Genomic DNA, 18,801 nt, shown 5'->3' with positions numbered 1-18,801 from the left:
CCACTGGATATTAGGTTTTCCTCAGACGGGCCCAGTGTCTTCAAGAGTAGATTGACTGTTGCTCTTGCAGAGTGGCCTGAGGGCTGTGGATTCCCCAGGGTTTTGGAGTACTACGAGGTCATGGCTGCTCTGGAGACCCGCATGGCATGCGCGGTTGTGTTGTGCAGCGTCCCAGCACGTGCTTGGATCGATGATGACACCCTTGTATGCATTCCTTGGAAAATCTGAACAAAATGAGTGAGAACACTCTACCGTCTCCTCATCGAGTCTGAGGTCCAGCACGTTTCTTCTCTCGGGCATAGGGGACAGTGAGGAGCGAGGTAGGTAACCTGCGTAGAGCTGTGATCCCATTGCCGGAGGCATGACGCCCAAAGGGTGTCTTGCAGGACGTAGAGAAAATAGATATGCTGATGTGTCTGTGCCGCTCTCCTGGAGGATAGGTGAGTTATGCGTACATGCCCTTTGGGCACTTTGTTACCTTGTTTGGGAATGTGCAAAGCTAAAATTGTTTTTCCCACAGGGCATGATGTGTCCGGCCCGTGAGGCTCGCAGGACTTTTTTTTTTTTTTTTTTTAAACATCTTTATTGGGGTATAATTGCTTTACAATGGTGTGTTAGTTTCTGCTTTATAACAAAGTGAATCAGCTATACATATACATATGTTCCCATATGTCTTCCCTCTTGCGTCTCCCTCCCTCCCACTCTCCCCATCCCACCCCTCCAGGCTGTCACAAAGCCCCGAGCTAATATCCCTGTGCCTTGCGGCTGCTTCCCCCTAGCTATCTACCTTACTACGTTTGTTAGTGTGTATATGTCCATGACTCTCTCTCGCCCTGTCAAAACTCACCCTTCCCCCTCCCCATATCCTCAAGTCCGTTCTCCAGTAGGTCTGCGTCTTTATTCCTGTCTTACCCCTAGGTTCTTCATGACATTTTTTTCCCCTTAAATTCCATATATATGTGTTAGCATACGGTATTTGTCTTTTTCTTTCTGACTTACTTCACTCTGTATGACAGACTCTAGGTCTATCCATCTCATTACAAATAGCTCAATTTCATTTCTTTTTAAGGCTGAGTAATATTCCATTGTGTATATGTGCCACATCTTCTTTATCCATTCATCCGATGATGGGCGCTTAGGTTCTTTCCATCTCCGGGCTATTGTAAATAGAGCTGCAATGAACATTTTGGTACATGACTCTTTTTGAATTTTGGTTTTCTCAGGGTATATGCCCAGTAGTGGGATTGCTGGGTCATATGGTAATTCTATTTGTAGTTTTTTAAGGAACCTCCATACTGTTCTCCACTAGTGGCTGAACCAATTCACATTCCCACCAGCAGTGCAAGAGTGTCCCCTTTTCTCCACACCCTCTCCAGCATTTATTGTTTCTAGATTTTTTGATGATGGCCATTCTGACTGGTGTGAGATGATATCTCATTGTAGTTTTGATTTGCATTTCTCTAATGATTAATGATGTTGAGCATTCTTTCATGTGTTTGTTGGCATTCTGTATATCTTCTTTGGAGAAATGTCTATTTAGGTCTTCTGCCCATTTTTGGATGGGGTTGTTTGTTTTTTTGTTATTGAGCTGCATGAGCTGCTTGTAAATTTTGGAGATTAATCCTTTGTCAGTTGCTTCATTTGCAAATGTTTTCTCCCATTCTGAGGGTTGTCTTTTGGTCTTGGTTATGGTTTCCTTTGCTGTGCAAAAGCTTTGAAGTTTCATTAGGTCCCATTTGTTTATTTTTGTTTTTATTTCCATTACTCTAGGAGGTGGGTCAGAAAGGATCTTGCTGTGATTTATGTCATAGAGTGTTCTTCCTATGTTTTCCTTCTAAGAGTTTGATAGTTTCTGGCCTTACATTTAGGTCTTTAATCCATTTTGAGCTTATTTTTGTGTATGGTGTTAGGGAGTGATCTAATCTCATACTTTTACATGTACCTGTCCAGTTTTCCCAGCACCATTTATTGAAGAGGCTGTCCTTTCTCCACTGTACATTCCTGCCTCCTTTATCAAAGATAAGGTGTCCATATGTGCGTGGGTTTATCTCTGGGCTTTCTATCCTGTTCCACTGATCTATCTTTCTGTTTTTGTGCCAGTACCATACTGTCTTGATTACTGTTGCTTTGTAGTATAGTCTGAAGTCAGGGAGCCTGATTCCTCCAGCTCCTTTTTTCGTTCTCAAGATTGCTTTGGCTATTCGGGGTCTTTTGTGTTTCCATACAAATTGCGAAATTTTTTGTTCTAGTTCTGTGAAAAATGCCAGTGGTAGTTTGATAGGGATTGCATTGAATCTGTAGATTGCTTTGGGTAGTAGAGTCATTTTCACAATGTTGATTCTTCCCATCCAAGAACATGGTATATCTCTCCATCTATTTGTATCATCTTTAATTTCTTTCATCAGTGTCTTATAATTTTCTGCATACAGGTCTTTCGTATCCTTAGGTAGGTTTATTCCTAGATATTTTATTCTTTTTGTTGCAATGGTAAATGGGAGTGTTTTCTTGATTTCACTTTCAGATTTTTCATCATTAGTATATAGGAATGCCAGAGATTTCTGTGCATTAATTTTGTATCCTGCTACTTTACCAAATTCATTGATTAGCTCTAGTAGTTTTCTGGTAGCATCTTTAGGATTCTCTATGTATAGTATCATGTCATCTGCAAACAGTGACAGCTTTACTTCTTCTTTTCCGATTTGGATTCCTTTTATTTCCTTTTCTTCTCTGATTGCTGTGGCTAAAACTTCCAAAACTATGTTGAATAAGAGTGGTGAGAGTGGGCAACCTTGTCTTGTTCCTGATCTTAGTGGAAATGCTTTCAGTTTTTCACCATTGAGGATGATGTTTGCTGTGGGCTTGTCATATATGGCCTTTATTATGTTGAGGAAAGTTCCCTCTATGCCTACTTTCTGGAGGGTTTTTATCATAAATGGGTGTTGAATTTTGTCGAAAGCTTTCTCTGCATCTATTGAGATGATCATATGGTTTTTCTCCTTCAATTTGTTAATATGGTTTATCACATTGATAGATTTGCGTATATTGAAGAATCCTTGCATTCCTGGAATAAACCCCACTTGATCATGGTGTATGATCCTTTTAATGTGCTGTTGGATTCTGTTTGCTAGTATTTTGTTGAGGATTTTTGCATCTATGTTCATCAGTGATATTGGCCTGTAGTTTTCTTTCTTTGTGACATCCTTGTCTGGTTTTGGTATCAAGGTGATGGTGGCCTCGTAGAAGGAATTTGGGAGTGTTCCTCCCTCTGCTATATTTTGGAAGAGTTCGAGAAGGATAGGTGTTAGCTCTTCTCTAAACGTTTGATAGAATTCACCTGTGAAGCCATCTGGTCCTGGGCTTTTGTTTGTTGGAAGATTTTTAATCACAGTTTCAATTTCAGTGCTTGTGATTGGTCTGTTCATATTTTCTATTTCTTCCTGATTCAGTCTTGGCAGGTTGTGCATTTCTAAGAATTTGTCCATTTCTTCCAGATTGTCCATTTTATTGGCATAGAGTTGCTTGTAGTAATCTCTCATGATTTTTTTTATTTCTGCAGTGTCAGTTGTTACTTCTCCTTTTTCATTTCTAATTCTATTGATTTGAGTCTTCTCCCTTTTTTTCTTGATGAGTCTGGCTAGTGGTTTATCTATTTTGTTTATCTTCTCAAAGAACCAGCTTTTAGTTTTATTGATCTTTGCTATTGTTTCCTTCATTTCTTTTTCATTTATTTCTGATCTGATTTTTATGATTTCTTTCCTTCTGCTAGCTTTGGGGTTTTTTTGTTCTTCTTTCTCTAATTGCTTGAGGTGCAAGGTTAGGTTGTTTATTCGAGATGTTTCCTGCTTCTTAAGGTGGGCTTGTATTGCTATAAACTTCCCCCTTAGAACTGCTTTTGCTGCATCCCATAGGTTTTGGGTCGTTGTGTCTCCATTGTCATTTGTTTCTAGGTATTTTTTTATTTCCTCTTTGATTTCTTCAGTGATCACTTCATTATTAAGTAGTGTATTGTTTAGCCTCCATGTGTTTGTATTTTTTACAGATCTTTTCCTGTAATTGATATCTAGTCTCATGGCGTTGTGGTCAGAAAAGATACTTGATACAATTTCAGTTTTCTTAAATTTACCAAGGCTTGATTTGTGACCCAAGATATGATCTATCCTGGAGAATGTTCCATGAGCACTTGAGAAAAATGTGTATTCTGTTGTTTTTGGATGGAGTGTCCTATAAATATCAATTAAGTCCATCTTGTTTAATGTATCATTTAAAGCTTGTGTTTCCTTATTTATTTTCATTTTGGATGATCTGTCCATGGGTGAAAGTGGGGTGTTAAAGTCCCCTACTATGAATGTGTTACTGTCGATCTCCCCTTTTATGGCTGTTAGTATTTGCCTTATGTATTGAGGTGCTCCTATGTTGGGTGCATAAATATTTACAATTGTTATATCTTCTTCTTGGATCGATCCCTTGATCATTATGTAGTGTCCTTCTTTGTCCCTTTTAATAGTCCTTATTTTAAAGTCTATTTTGTCTGATATGAGAATTGCTACTCCAGCTTTCTTTTGGTTTCCATTTGCATGGAATATCTTTTTCCATCCCCTTACTTTCAGTCTGTATGTGTCTCTAGGTCTGAAGTGGGTCTCTTGTAGACAGCATATATAAGGGTCTTGTTTTTGTATCCATTCAGCCAATCTGTGTCTTTTGGTGGGAGCATTTAGTCCATTTACATTTAAGGTAATTATCGATATGTATGTTCCTATTCCCATTTTCTATATTGTTTTGGGTTCGTTATTATAGGTCGTTTCCTTCTCTTGTGTTTCTTGTCTAGAGAAGTTCCTTTAGCATTTGTTGTAAAGCTGGTTTGGTGGTGCTGAACTCTCTCAGCTTTTGCTTGTCTGTAAAGGTTTTAATTTCTCCATCAAATCTGAATGAGATCCTTGCTGGGTAGAGTAGTCTTGGTTGCAGGTTTTTCTCCTTCATCACTTTCAGTATGTCCTGCCACTCCCTTCTGGCTTGTAGGGTTTCTGCTGAGAGATCAGCTGTTAACCTTATGGGGATTCCCTTGTGTGTTATTTGTTGTTTTTCCCTTGCTGCTTTTAATATGCTTTCTTTGTATTTAATTTTTGACAGTTTGATTAATATGTGTCTTGGCGTATTTCTCCTTGTATTTATCCTGTATGGGACTCTCTGTGCTTCCTGGACTTGATTAACTATTTCCTTTCCCATATTAGGGAAGTTTTCAACTATAATCTCTTCAAATATTTTCTCAGTCCCTTTCTTTTTTTCTTCTTCTTCTGGAACCCCTATAATTCGAATGTTGGTGCGTTTAATGTTGTCCCAGAGGTCTCTGAGACTGTCCTCAGTTCTTTTCATTCTTTTTTCTTTATTCTGCTCTGCAGTAGTTATTTCCACTACTTTATCTTCCAGGTCACTTATCCGTTCTTCTGCCTCAGTTATTCTGCTATTGATCCTATCTAGAGTACTTTTAATTTCATTTATTGCGTTGTTCATCGTTGCTTGTTTCATCTTTAGTTCTTGCTAGGTCCTTGTTAACTGTTTCTTGCATTTTGTCCATTCTACTTCCAAGATTTCGGATCATCCTTACTATCATTATTCTGAATTCTTTTTCAGGTAGATTGCCTATTTCCTCTTCATTTGTTAGGTCTGGTGGGTTTTTATCTTGCTCCTTCATCTGCTGTGTGTTTTTCTGTCTTCTCATTTTGCTTATCTTACTGTGTTTGGGGTCTCCTTTTTGCAGGCTGCACGTTCGTAGTTCCCGTTGTTTTTGATGTCTGTCTCCAGTGGCTAAGGTTGTTTCAGTGGGTTGTGTAGGCTTCCTGGTGGAGGGGACTAGTGCCTGTGTTGTGCTGGATGAGGCTGGATCTTGTCTCTCTAGTGGGCAGGTTCACGTCTGGTGGTGTGTTTTGGGGTGTCTGTGGCCTTATTATGATTTTAGGCAGCCTCTCTGCTAATGGGTGGGGTTGTGTTCCTGTTTTGCTAGTTGTTTGGCATAGGTTGTCCAGCACGGTGGCTTGCTGGTCGTTGAGTGAAGCTGGGTGCTGGTGTTAAGATGGAGGTCTCTGGGAGATTTCCACCGTTTAATATTATGTGGAGCTGGGAGGTCTCTTGCTGACCAGTGTCCTGAAGTTGGCTCTCCTACCTCAGAGGCAGAGCCCTGACTCCTGGGCTGGAGCACCAAGAGCCTTTCATCCACACGGCTCAGAATAAAAGGGAGAAAAAGTAGAGAGAATTAGTAGAAGTATGAGGAAAGAAAGAAGGAAAGGAGGAAAGGAAGGAAGGAAGAAAGAAGCAAAGAAGGAAAGAAAGGAGGGAGGGAGGGAGGAAGGAAGAAGGAAGGAAGGAGGGAAAGAAGGAGAAAATGTAGAGAGAATTAGTAGAAGTATGAGGAAAGAAAGAAGGAAAGGAGGAAAGGAAGGAAGGAAGAAAGAAGCAAAGAAGGAAAGAAAGGAGGGAGGGAGGGAGGGAGGAAGGAAGGAAGGAGGGAAAGAAGGAGAAAATGTAGAGAGAATTAGTAGAAGTATGAGGAAAGAAAGAAGGAAAGGAGGAAAGGAAGGAAGGAAGAAAGAAGCAAAGAAGGAAAGAAAGGAGGGAGGGAGGGAGGGAGGGAGGAAGGAAGGAAGGAGGGGGGAGAAAATGTAGAGAGAATTAGTAGAAGTATGAGGAAGAAAGAAGGAAAGGAGGAAAGGAAGGAAGGAAGAAAGAAGCAAAGAAGGAAAGAAAGGAGGGAGGGAGGGAGGAAGGAAGGAAGGAAGGAGGGAAAGAAGGAAAAGAAGAAAGAAAGAAGATACAGTAAAAATAAAATAAAGTATAATATAGTTATTGTACTAAAAAATATTTAGAAAAAAAAAAGGGCCGGATAGAACCCTAGGACAAATGTTGGAAGCAAAGCTATACAGTGAAAATCTTACACAGAAGCATACACATACACGTTCACAAAAAGAGGTAAAGGGGGAAAAATCATAAATCCTTGCTCTCAGAGACCACCTCCTCAATTTGGGGTGATTCGTTGTCTAAAGGAGGGAAGGAAGGAAGGAAGAAGAAAGAAAGAACGAAGGTAAAGTATAATAAAGTTATTACAATTAAACTTAATTATTAAGAAAAAGAATTTTTTTAAAAAAATCATGGACGGATAGAGCCCTAGGACAAATGGTGGAAGCAAGAGTATACAGACAAGATCTCACACAGAAGCATACACTGTACACATTCACAAAAAGAGGAAAAGGGAAAAAAATCACAGATCTCGCTCCTAAATTCCACCTCTTCAATTTGGGATCACTCCCTGTCTATTCAGGTATTCCACAGATGCAGGGCACATCAAGTTGATTGTGGAGCTTCAATCCGCCGCCTCTGCGGCTGCCGGGAGAGACCTCCCCCTCTCCTCCCTGCTCTCACAGCTCACAGGAGCTCAGCTTTGTACCCGGCCCTGCCCCTGCGCGCAGGTCGCTGGAGGGCGTCTGTTTTTTGCTCAGACAGGACGGGGTTAAAGGAGCTGCTGATTCGGGAGCTCCGGCTCACTCATGGCGGGGGTTGGGGGATGGGGGAAGGAGGGGCACTGCGTGCGGGGCGGGCCTGCGGCGGCAGAGGCGGCATGACGCTGCGGCAGAGGCCGGCGTGACGTTGCACCAGCCTGAGACCCGCCGTGCGTACTCCCGGGGAAGTTGTCCCTGGATCCCGGGAACCTGGAAGTGGCGGCCTGCACAGGCTCCGTGGAAGAGGGGCGCGGAGAGTGACCTGTGCTCGCACACAGCCCCCCTGGTGGCGGCAGCAGCAGCCCCAGCGTCTCCCGCCCGTCTCTGTGGTCCGCGGTTTTAGCCGCGGCTCGCGCCCGTCTCTGGGGTTCGCGCTTTTATCCGCGGCTCGCGCCCGTCTCTGGGGTTCGCGCTTTTAGCCGCGGCTCGCGCCCGTCTCTGGGGTTCGCGCTTTTAGCCGCGGCTCGCGCCCGTCTCTGGAGTTCCTTTAAGCAGCGCTCTTAAACCCCTCTCCTCGCGCACCAGGAAACAAAGAGGGAAGAAAAAGTCTCTTGCCTCTTCGGCAGGTGCAGACTTTTCCCCGGACTCCCTCCTGGCTAGCCATGGTGCACTAACCCCTTCAGGCTATGTTCAAGCCGCCAATCCCAGTCCTCTCCCTGCGCTCCGTCCAAAACCGAAACCCGAGCCTCAGCTCGAAGCCCCGCCCGCCCCGGCGGGTTAGCAGACAAGCCTCTTGGGTTGGTGAGTGCCGGTCGGCACCGATCGTCTGTGCAGGAATCTCCCCGCTTTGTCCTCCGCACCCATCGCTGTGCACTACTCCGTGGTCCCGAAGCTCCCCCCTCCGCCTCCCGCAGTCTCCGCCCGCGGAGGGGCTTCCTAGTGTGTGGAAACTTTTCCTCCTTCACAGCTCCCTCCCATTGGTGCAGGTGCCGTCCTTATTCTTTCGTCTCTGTTTTTTCTTTTTTTCTTTTGCCCTACCCAGGTACGTGGGGAGTTTCTTGCCTTTTGGGAGCTCTGAGGTCTTCTGCCAGCCTTCAGTAGGTGTTCTGTAGGAGTTGTTCCACGTGTAGATGTATTTCTGGTGTATCCGTGAGGAGGAAGGCGATCTCCGCGTCTTACTCTTCCGCCATCTTCCCACAAAACCTCGCAGGAATTTCAAAGAGCCAGAGATTTATCTGGAGCAGTCTGTTGGCGGAACAGCAACGCGGACACTGTTGCGATGCCGGGTACGCTGCCGCAGACAGGCACTGTGCCCTTTGAAGCGTCCAGGTCCCCTTGAGTGGCAGAGGTCTTCCGTTGGCAATCTGTTTGTGGTTCTCGGGGACAGTGCCTTTGGTCTCTGTGAGGTCCTCGGTAGTGTCACTGTGGCAGCGGAGAAGTGCCAGGATCCGTGGGGTAGGGTCAGTGTCATCAAAGCAGGCATGTTACGATCTCTCACCCCTGGTGTACAGTGTCCCCCTGTTTGCACGGTATCTGTGGCTTCCAATAGGGTCGAGTTGCCCCGTGGGCAGGAGGAGGCCTTGGAGGACGAGGCTGGCAAGGATTTGTGCGCTTCCTCAAGGTTCAGGGCCGCCAACCCTGCTGGGTGGGTGCTAGCGAAACATGGCAGGCATGGTGGCCCAGTTTCGGCTTTGGGGTCTGAACTTGGGTCATGGTTGCTGAAGCCCACCGCTTCCTGTGGTGGACATTCCTATGGGTCCACAGAAAGCGATTTGGCCTAGTTGGCGAGAACTGGCACATAGGCCGAATTCCGTTAGCCCCTTGAGTGGTGCCGGGCTGCATCTTGCCTGGAGCCTGCCTGCAGGTCAGGGTCGGCCCGGCCAGCGGAGGTTGTCTTGCCTCCGGGAGTGCTGGAAGTTGCCCCAAGTGCACATCAGATGTGCTACTAGCTGGCCGCTTCTCCAGGTCCACGTATATGCCACACCCACGGCCGGGAGGCAAGTCTGGTTAGGTCTTTGAGCTTTGGTCAGAAGGCTTGGCTGTGGGAGAGCGGGAATCCCTGGCCTACTTCAACAGCCTCCGGGTTGCAGAGTTCGCATTCAGCCTCTTGAAGCCTGAAGGGGTCTTTCTCCATTCAGGGGGGGCTGTGTCCAATGCCAGCGCGCTGTGTATAAACTGTGGCTTTTACGCTTCGGTGTCTCTGCAGAGGGCTTCAGGTACCAACGGAGGCCAAGATGCAGATTGAGCAGAACACAAAGAAGCCCAGAAGCACGTCCTCGTGAGCAGTGACAGTCACGCCCGTGCACACGCGTGAACACGCAAATAGACCCTCTCACATACCGGGCAACGTACGTTCCTAACTTCCTGCAGTCGTGCTGTCAGACACACATTAAGTTCTCAGTAAGGGTAGAGGTCCTTGGGAAGCAGGGTCCGGGCTCAAGCCCAGGTAAACATTGGCATGAATCACGTTCTCTGAGGACCCCGGTCCAATTCTGAAGACTGCGTGATTTATGTCCACTTCTGAGGTGCAGTTGCTGGGCAGGGGTGGCCGTCAGGAAAGGCGAGAAGACGTTCACGTTGTCTGATGACTGGAGGTGCTAAGGAGAACTGGAAAAGTGAGGTGGGGGCCGGTTGCTAAGCATGGTCCTGGATGACTCAGGAAGGTAGGCGTTCACCCACCCTAAGATGTGCCCCTGGATATTAGGTTTCCCTCAGACGGGCCCAGTGGCTTCAAGAGTAAATTGACTGTTGCTCTTGCAGAGTGGCCTGGGGGCTGTGGATTCCGCAGGGTTTTGGAGTACTAGGAAGTCATGGCTCCTCTGCAGACCAGAATGGCATGCCCGGTTGTGTTGTGAAGCGTCCCAGCACGTGCTTGGATCGATGATGATACCCCTGTATGCATTCCTTGGAAAATCTGAACAAAATGAGAGAGAACACTCTCCCGTCTCCTCATCGAGTCTGAGGTCCAGCACGTTTCCTGTCTCGGGCATAGGGGACATTGAGGAGCGAGGTAGGTAACCTGCGTAGAGTTGTGATCCCATTGCCGGAGGCATGACGCCCAAAGGGTGTCTTGCAGGACGTAGAGAAAATAGATACGCTGATGCGTCTGTGCCGCTCTCCTGGAGGATAGGTGAGTTATGCGCACGTGACCTTTGGGCACTTTGTTACCTTGTTTGGGAATGTGCCAAGCTAAAATTGTTTCTCCCACAGGGCATGATGCGTCCGGCCCGTGAGGAACGCAGGACTTTCGAAGAGCCAGAGATTTATCTGGAGAAGTCTGTTGGCGGTACAGCTACGCGGACAATGTTGCGATGCCGGGTGCGCTGCCGCAGACAGGCACTGTGCCCTTTGAAGCGTCCAGGTCCCCTTGGGTGGCAGAGGTCCTCCGTTGGCAATCTGTTTGTGGTTCTCGTGGACAGTGCCTTTGGTCTCTGTGAGGTCCTCGGTAGTGTCACTGTGGCAGTGGAGAAGTGCCAGGATCCGTGGGGTAGGGTCAGTGTCATCAAAGCAGGCATGTTACGATCTCTCACCCCTGGTGTACAGTGTCCCCCTGTTTGCACGGTACCTGTGGCTTCCAATAGGGTCGAGTTGCCCCGTGGGCAGGAGGAGGCCTCGGAGGACGAGGCTGGCAAGGATTTGTGCGCTTCCTCAAGGTTCAGGGCCGCCAACCCTGCTGGGTGGGTGCTAGCGAAACATGGCAGGCATGGTGGCTCAGTTTCGGCTTTGGGGTCTGAACTTGGGTCATGGTTGCTGAAGCCCACCGCTTCCTGTGGTGGACATTCCTATGGGTCCACAGAAAGCGATTTGGCCTAGTTGGCGAGAACTGGCACATAGGCCGAATTCCGTTAGCCCCTTGAGTGGTGCCGGGCTGCATCTTGCCTGGAGCCTGCCTGCAGGTCAGGGTCGGCCCGGCCAGCGGAGGTTGTCTTGCCTCCGGGAGTGCTGGAAGTTGCCCCAAGTGCACATCAGATGTGCTACTAGCTGGCCGCTTCTCCAGGTCCACGTATATGCCACACCCACGGCCGGGAGGCAAGTCTGGTTAGGTCTTTGAGCTTTGGTCAGAAGGCTTGGCTGTGGGAGAGCGGGAATCCCTGGCCTACTTCAACAGCCTCCGGGTTGCAGAGTTCGCATTCAGCCTCTTGAAGCCTGAAGGGGTCTTTCTCCATTCAGGGGGGGCTGTGTCCAATGCCAGCGCGCTGTGTATAAACTGTGGCTTTTACGCTTCGGTGTCTCTGCAGAGGGCTTCAGGTACCAACGGAGGCCAAGATGCAGATTGAGCAGAACACAAAGAAGCCCAGAAGCACGTCCTCGTGAGCAGTGACAGTCACGCCCGCGCACACGCGTGAACACGCAAATAGACCCTCTCACATACCGGGCAACGTACGTTCCTAACTTCCTGCAGTCGTGCTGTCAGACACACATTAAGTTCTCAGTAAGGGTAGAGGTCCTTGGGAAGCAGGGTCCGGGCTCAAGCCCAGGTAAACATTGGCATGAATCACGTTCTCTGAGGACCCCGGTCCAATTCTGAAGACTGCGTGATTTATGTCCACTTCTGAGGTGCAGTTGCTGGGCAGGGGTGGCCGTCAGGAAAGGCGAGAAGACGTTCACGTTGTCTGATGACTGGAGGTGCTAAGGAGAACTGGAAAAGTGAGGTGGGGGCCGGTTGCTAAGCATGGTCCTGGATGACTCAGGAAGGTAGGCGTTCACCCACCCTAAGATGTGCCCCTGGATATTAGGTTTCCCTCAGACGGGCCCAGTGGCTTCAAGAGTAAATTGACTGTTGCTCCTGCAGAGTGGCCTGGGGGCTGTGGATTCCGCAGGGTTTTGGAGTACTAGGAAGTCATGGCTCCTCTGCAGACCAGAATGGCATGCCCGGTTGTGTTGTGCAGCGTCCCAGCACGTGCTTGGATCGATGATGACACCCCTGTATGCATTCCTTGGAAAATCTGAACAAAATGAGAGAGAACACTCTCCCGTCTCCTCATCGAGTCTGAGGTCCAGCAGGTTTCCTCTCACGGGCGTACGGACAGTGAGGAGTGAGGTAGGTAACCTGCGTAGAGTTGTGATCCCATTGCCGGAGGCATGACGCCCAAAGGGTGTCTTGCAGGACGTAGAGAAGATAGACATGCTGAGGTGTCTGTGCCGCTCTCCTTGAGGATAGGTGAGTTATGCGAACATGCCCTTTGGCCACTTTGTTCCCTTGTTTGGAAATGTGCAAAGGGAAAAGTTTTTCTCCCAGAAGGCATGATGCGGCCGGCCTGTGAGGCACGCAGACCTTTCGAACAACCAGCGATTTATCTGGAGCAGTCTGTTGGTGGAACAGTGACGTGGGCACTGTTGGCGATGCCAGGTGCTCTGCCGCGGACAGGCACTGTGCCCTTTGAAGCTTCCAGGTCCCCTTGGGTGGCAGAGGTCTTCCGTTGGCAATCTGTCTGTGGTTCTCGGGGACAGTGCCTTTGATCTCTGCGAGGTTATCGGTAGCACCGCGGTGGCAGTGGAGAAGTGCCAGGATCCGTGGGGTAGGGTCCGTGTCATCAAAGCATACATGCTTACCGTCTGTCATCCCTGGTGTACAGTGTCCTGCTGTGTGCATGATGTCTGTGGCTTCCAGTAGGGTCGAGTTTCCCCGTGGGCAGGAGGAGGCACAGAGGACGAGGCTGGGAAGGATTTGTGCGTTTCCTCGGGGTTCAGGGCCGCCAACACTGCTGTCTGGGTGCTGGCGAAACACGGCAGGGATGGTAGCCTAGTTTCGGCTGTGGGGTCCGAACTTGGGTCATGGTTGCTGAAGCCCACCACTTCCTGTGGTGAGCATTCCTACAGTTCCACGGAAAGTGATTTGGCCTAGTTGGCGAGAATTGGCACATAGGCCGAATTTCGTTGGCCCCTTGAGTGGTGCCGGGCTGCATCTTGCCTGTAGCCTGCTACAGGTCAGGGTCGGCGTGACCAGCGGAGGTCCTCTTGCCTCTGGGAGTGCTGGAATTGGCCCCAAGTGCACATCAGATGTGCTACTAGCTGGCAGGATCTCCGGGTCCACGTATATGTACCACCCACGGCCGGGAGGCAAGTCTGGTTAGGTCTTTGTGCTTTGGTCAGAAGGCTTGGCTGTGGGAGAGTGGGAATCCGTGGTCTACTTCAACAACCTCCGGGTTTCAGAGTTCACATTCAGCCTCTAGAAGCTTGAAGGGGTCTTTCTCTATTCAGGGAGGGCGGTGTCCAAAGCCAGCGCGCTGTGTATAAACTGTGGTTTTACGGTTCGGTGTCTCTGCAGAGGGCCTCAGGGACACACGGAGACCATGATGCGGATTCAGAGGAACACAGAGAATCCCGGAAGCGTGTCCTCGTGAGCAGTGACAGTCACACATGTGCACACGCGTGAACACACATATAGACCCTCTCACATACCGGGCAACGTACGTGCCTAACATTCTGCAGTCGTGCTGTCAGACAAACATTGAGTTCTCAGTAAGGCTGGAGGTCCTTGGGAAGCAGGGTCCGGGCTCAAGCCCAGGTTAACATTCACATGAATCACGTTCTCTGCAGACCCCGGTCCAATTCCGAAGCCTGCGTGATTTCTGTCCACTTCTCAGGTGCAGTTGCTGGGCAGGGGTAGCCGTCAGGAAAGGCAAGAAGAGTTTCGCGTTGTGTGATGACTGGAGGTGCTAAGGAGAACTGGCAAAGTGAGGTGGGGGCAGGTTGCTAAGCATGGTCCTGGATGACTCAGGAAGGTAGGCGTTCACCCACCCTAAGATGTGCCACTGGATATTAGGTTTTCCTCAGACGGGCCCAGTGTCTTCAAGAGTAGATTGACTGTTGCTCTTGCAGAGTGGCCTGAGGGCTGTGGATTCCCCAGGGTTTTGGAGTACTACGAGGTCATGGCTGCTCTGGAGACCCGCATGGCATGCGCGGTTGTGTTGTGCAGCGTCCCAGCACGTGCTTGGATCGATGATGACACCCTTGTATGCATTCCTTGGAAAATCTGAACAAAATGAGTGAGAACACTCTACCGTCTCCTCATCGAGTCTGAGGTCCAGCACGTTTCTTCTCTCGGGCATAGGGGACAGTGAGGAGCGAGGTAGGTAACCTGCGTAGAGCTGTGATCCCATTGCCGGAGGCATGACGCCCAAAGGGTGTCTTGCAGGACGTAGAGAAAATAGATATGCTGATGTGTCTGTGCCGCTCTCCTGGAGGATAGGTGAGTTATGCGTACATGCCCTTTGGGCACTTTGTTACCTTGTTTGGGAATGTGCAAAGCTAAAATTGTTTTTCCCACAGGGCATGATGTGTCCGGCCCGTGAGGCTCGCAGGACTTTTTTTTTTTTTTTTTAAAACATCTTTATTAGGGTATAATTGCTTTACGGTGGTGTGTTAGTTTCTGCTTTATAACAAAGTGAATCAGCTATACATATACATATGTTCCCATATGTCTTTCCTCTTGCGTCTCCCTCCCTCCCACTCTCCCCATCCCACCCCTCCAGGCTGTCACAAAGCCCCGAGCTAATATCCCTGTGCCTTGCGGCTGCTTCCCCCTAGCTATCTACTTTACTACGTTTGTTAGTGTGTATATGTCCATGACTCTCTCTCGCCCTGTCAAAACTCACCCTTCCCCCTCCCCATATCCTCAAGTCCGTTCTCCAGTAGGTCTGCGTCTTTATTCCTGTCTTACCCCTAGGTTCTTCATGACATTTTTTCCCCTTAAATTCCATATATATGTGTCAGCATAACGGTATTTGTCTTTTTCTTTCTGACTCACTTCACTCTGTATGACAGACTCTAGGTCTATCCATCTCATTACAAATAGCTCAACTTCATTTCTTTTTAAGGCTGAGTAATATTCCATTGTGTATATGTGCCACATCTTCTTTATCCATTCGTCCGATGATGGGCGCTTAGGTTGTTTCCATCTCCGGGCTATTGTAAATAGAGCTGCAATGAACATTTTGGTACATGACTCTTTTTGAATTTTGGTTTTCTCAGGGTATATGCCCAGTAGTGGGATTGCTGGGTCATATGGTAATTCTATTTGTAGTTTTCTAAGGAACCTCCATACTGTTCTCCACAGTGGCTGAACCAATTCACATTCCCACCAGCAGTGCAAGAGTGTCCCCTTTTCTCCACACCCTCTCCAGCATTTATTGTTTCTAGATTTTTTGATGATGGCCATTCTGACTGGTGTGAGACGATATCTCATTGTAGTTTGATTTGCATTTCTCTAATGATTAATGATGTTGAGCATTCTTTCATGTGTTTGTTGGCATTCTGTATATCTTCTTTGGAGAAATGTCTATTTAGGTCTTCTGCCCATTTTTGGATGGGGTTGTTTGTTTTTTTGTTATTGAGCTGCATGAGCTGCTTGTACATTTTGGAGATGAATCCTTTGTCAGTTGCTTCATTTGCAAATGTTTTCTCCCATTCTGAGGGTTGTCTTTTGGTCTTGATTATGGTTTCCTTTGCTGTGCAAAAGCTTTGAAGTTTCTATAGGTCCCATTTGTTTATTTTTGTTTTTATTTCCATTACTCTAGGAGGTGGGTCAGAAAGGATCTTGCTGTGATTTATGTCATAGAGTGTTCTGCCTATGTTTTCCTCTAAGAGTTTGATAGTTTCTGGCCTTACATTTAGGTCTTTAATCCATTTTGAGCTTATTTTTGTGTATGGTGTTAGGGAGTGATCTAATCTCATACTTTTACATGTACCTGTCCAGTTTTCCCAGCACCATTTATTGAAGAGGCTGTCCTTTCTCCACTGTACATTCCTGCCTCCTTTATCAAAGATAAGGTGTCCATATGTGCGTGGGTTTATCTCTGGGCTTTCTATCCTGTTCCACTGATCTATCTTTCTGTTTTTGTGCCAGTACCATACTGTCTTGATTACTGTTGCTTTGTAGTATAGTCTGAAGTCAGGGAGCCTGATTCCTCCAGCTCCTTTTTTTCGTTCTCAAGATTGCTTTGGCTATTCGGGGTCTTTTGTGTTTCCATACAAATTGCGAAATTTTTTTGTTCTAGTTCTGTGAAAAATGCCAGTGGTAGTTTGATAGGGATTGCATTGAATCTGTAGATTGCTTTGGGTAGTAGAGTCATTTTCACAATGTTGATTCTTCCCATCCAAGAACATGGTATATCTCTCCATCTATTTGTATCATCTTTAATTTCTTTCATCAGTGTCTTATAATTTTCTGCATACAGGTCTTTCGTCTCCTTAGGTAGGTTTATTCCTAGATATTTTATTCTTTTTGTTGCAATGGTAAATGGGAGTGTTTTCTTGATTTCACTTTCAGATTTTTCATCATTAGTATATAGGAATGCCAGAGATTTCTGTGCATTAATTTTGTATCCTGCTACTTTACCAAATTCATTGATTAGCTCTAGTAGTTTTCTGGTAGCATCTTTAGGATTCTCTATGTATAGTATCATGTCATCTGCAAACAGTGACAGCTTTACTTCTTCTTTTCCGATTTGGATTCCTTTTATTTCCTTTTCTTCTCTGATTGCTGTGGCTAAAACTTCCAAAACTATGTTGAATAAGAGTGGTGAGAGTGGGCAACCTTGTCTTGTTCCTGATCTTAGTGGAAATGCTTTCAGTTTTTCACCATTGAGGATGATGTTTGCTGTGGGCTTGTCATATATGGCCTTTATTATGTTGAGGAAAGTTCCCTCTATGCCTACTTTCTGGAGGGTTTTTATCATAAATGGGTGTTGAGTTTTGTCGAAGGCTTTCTCTGCATCTATTGAGATGATCATATGGTTTTTCTCCTTCAATTTGTTAATATGGTTTATCACATGGATAGATTTGCGTATATTGAAGAATCCTTGCATTCCTGGAATAAACCCCACTTGATCATGGTGTATGATCCTTTTAATGTGCTGTTGGATTCTGTTTGCTAGTATTTTGTTGAGGATTTTTGCATCTATGTTCATCAGTGATATTGGCCTGTAGTTTTCTTTCTTTGTGACATCCTTGTCTGGTTTTGGTATCAAGGTGATGGTGGCCTCGTAGAAGGAATTTGGGAGTGTTCCTCCCTCTGCTATGTTTTGGAAGAGTTCGAGAAGGATAGGTGTTAGCTCTTCTCTAAACGTTTGGTAGAATTCACCTGTGAAGCCATCTGGTCCTGGGCTTTTGTTTGTTGGAAGATTTTTAATCACAGTTTCAATTTCAGTACTTGTGATTGGTCTGTTCATATTTTCCATTTCTTCCTGATTCAGTCTTGGCAGGTTGTGCATTTCTAAGAATTTGTCCATTTCTTCCAGATTGTCCATTTTATTGGCATAGAGTTGCTTGTAGTAATCTCTCATGATTTTTTACTTCTGCAGTGTCAGTTGTTACATCTCCTTTTTCATTTCTAATTCTATTGATTTGAGTCTTCTCCTTTTTTTTTCTTGATGAGTCTGGCTAGTGGTTTATCAATTTTGTTTATCTTCTCAAAGAACCAGCTTTTCGTTTTATTGATCTTTGCTATTGTTTCCTTCATTTCTTTTTCATTTATTTCTGATCTGATTTTTATGATTTCTTTCCTTCTGCTAGCTTTGGGGTTTTTTTTGTTCTTCTTTCTCTAATTGCTTGAGGTGCAAGGTTAGGTTGTTTATTCGAGATGTTTCCTGCTTCTTAAGGTGGGCTTGTATTTCTATAAACTTCCCCCTTAGAACTGCTTTTGCTGCATCCCATAGGTTTTGGGTCGTTGTGTCTCCATTGTCATTTGTTTCTAGGTATTTTTTTATTTCCTCTTTGATTTCTTCAGTGATCACTTCATTATTAAGTAGTGTATTGTTTAGCCTCCATGTGTTTGTATTTTTTACAGATCTTTTCCTGTAATTGATATCTAGTCTCATGGCGTGGTGGTCAGAAAAGATACTTGATACAATTTCAGTTTTCTTAAATTTACCAAGGCTTGATGTTGTGACCCAAGATATGATCTATCCTGGAGAATGTTCCATGAGCACTTGAGAAAAATGTGTATTGTGTTGTTTTTGGATGGAGTGTCCTATAAATATCAATTAAGTCCATCTTGTGTAATGTCATCATTTAAAGCTTGTGTTTTCTATTTATTTTCATTTTGGATGATCTGTCCATGGGTGAAAGTGGGGTGTTAAAGTCCCCTACTATGAATGTGTTACTGTCGATCTCCCCTTCTATGGCTGTTAGTATTTGCCTTATGTATTGAGGTGCTCCTATGTTGGGTGCATAAATATTTACAATTGTTATATCTTCTTCTTGGATCGATCCCTTGATCATTATGTAGTGTCCTTCTTTGTCCCTTTTAATAGTCCTTATTTTAAAGTCTATTTTGTCTGATATGAGAATTGCTACTCCAGCTTTCTTTTGGTTTCCATTTGCATGGAATATCTTTTTCCATCCCTCACTTTCAGTCTGTATGTGTCTCTAG

The 18,801-nt window shown here is 46.1% G+C and overlaps 4 non-coding genes across 4 annotated transcripts; all 4 read left to right on the top strand.

Moving 5' to 3' along the window:
* The first annotated feature begins 184 nt into the window (after positions 1–184).
* Positions 185–277, top strand: LOC116750111. Its single transcript, XR_004348841.1, has one exon. It is a non-coding gene; the product is annotated as a small nucleolar RNA SNORD116 (small nucleolar RNA).
* A 10,024-nt stretch (positions 278–10,301) lies between these two features.
* On the top strand, positions 10,302–10,394 carry LOC116750128. The gene has a single exon (XR_004348857.1). It is a non-coding gene; the product is annotated as a small nucleolar RNA SNORD116 (small nucleolar RNA).
* A 1,939-nt stretch (positions 10,395–12,333) lies between these two features.
* On the top strand, positions 12,334–12,426 carry LOC116750126. Its single transcript, XR_004348855.1, has one exon. It is a non-coding gene; the product is annotated as a small nucleolar RNA SNORD116 (small nucleolar RNA).
* Positions 12,427–14,363: 1,937 nt separating this feature from the next.
* On the top strand, positions 14,364–14,456 carry LOC116750110. The gene has a single exon (XR_004348840.1). It is a non-coding gene; the product is annotated as a small nucleolar RNA SNORD116 (small nucleolar RNA).
* Positions 14,457–18,801: the final 4,345 nt, after the last annotated feature.

Source organism: Phocoena sinus, chromosome 2 (assembly GCF_008692025.1).
Source record: "Phocoena sinus isolate mPhoSin1 chromosome 2, mPhoSin1.pri, whole genome shotgun sequence".
In the NCBI taxonomy this organism is placed as follows: domain Eukaryota; kingdom Metazoa; phylum Chordata; class Mammalia; order Artiodactyla; family Phocoenidae; genus Phocoena; species Phocoena sinus.
The sequence above is the reverse complement of the archived record's forward strand: the minus strand, read 5'-3'. Positions and strand labels throughout refer to the sequence as shown.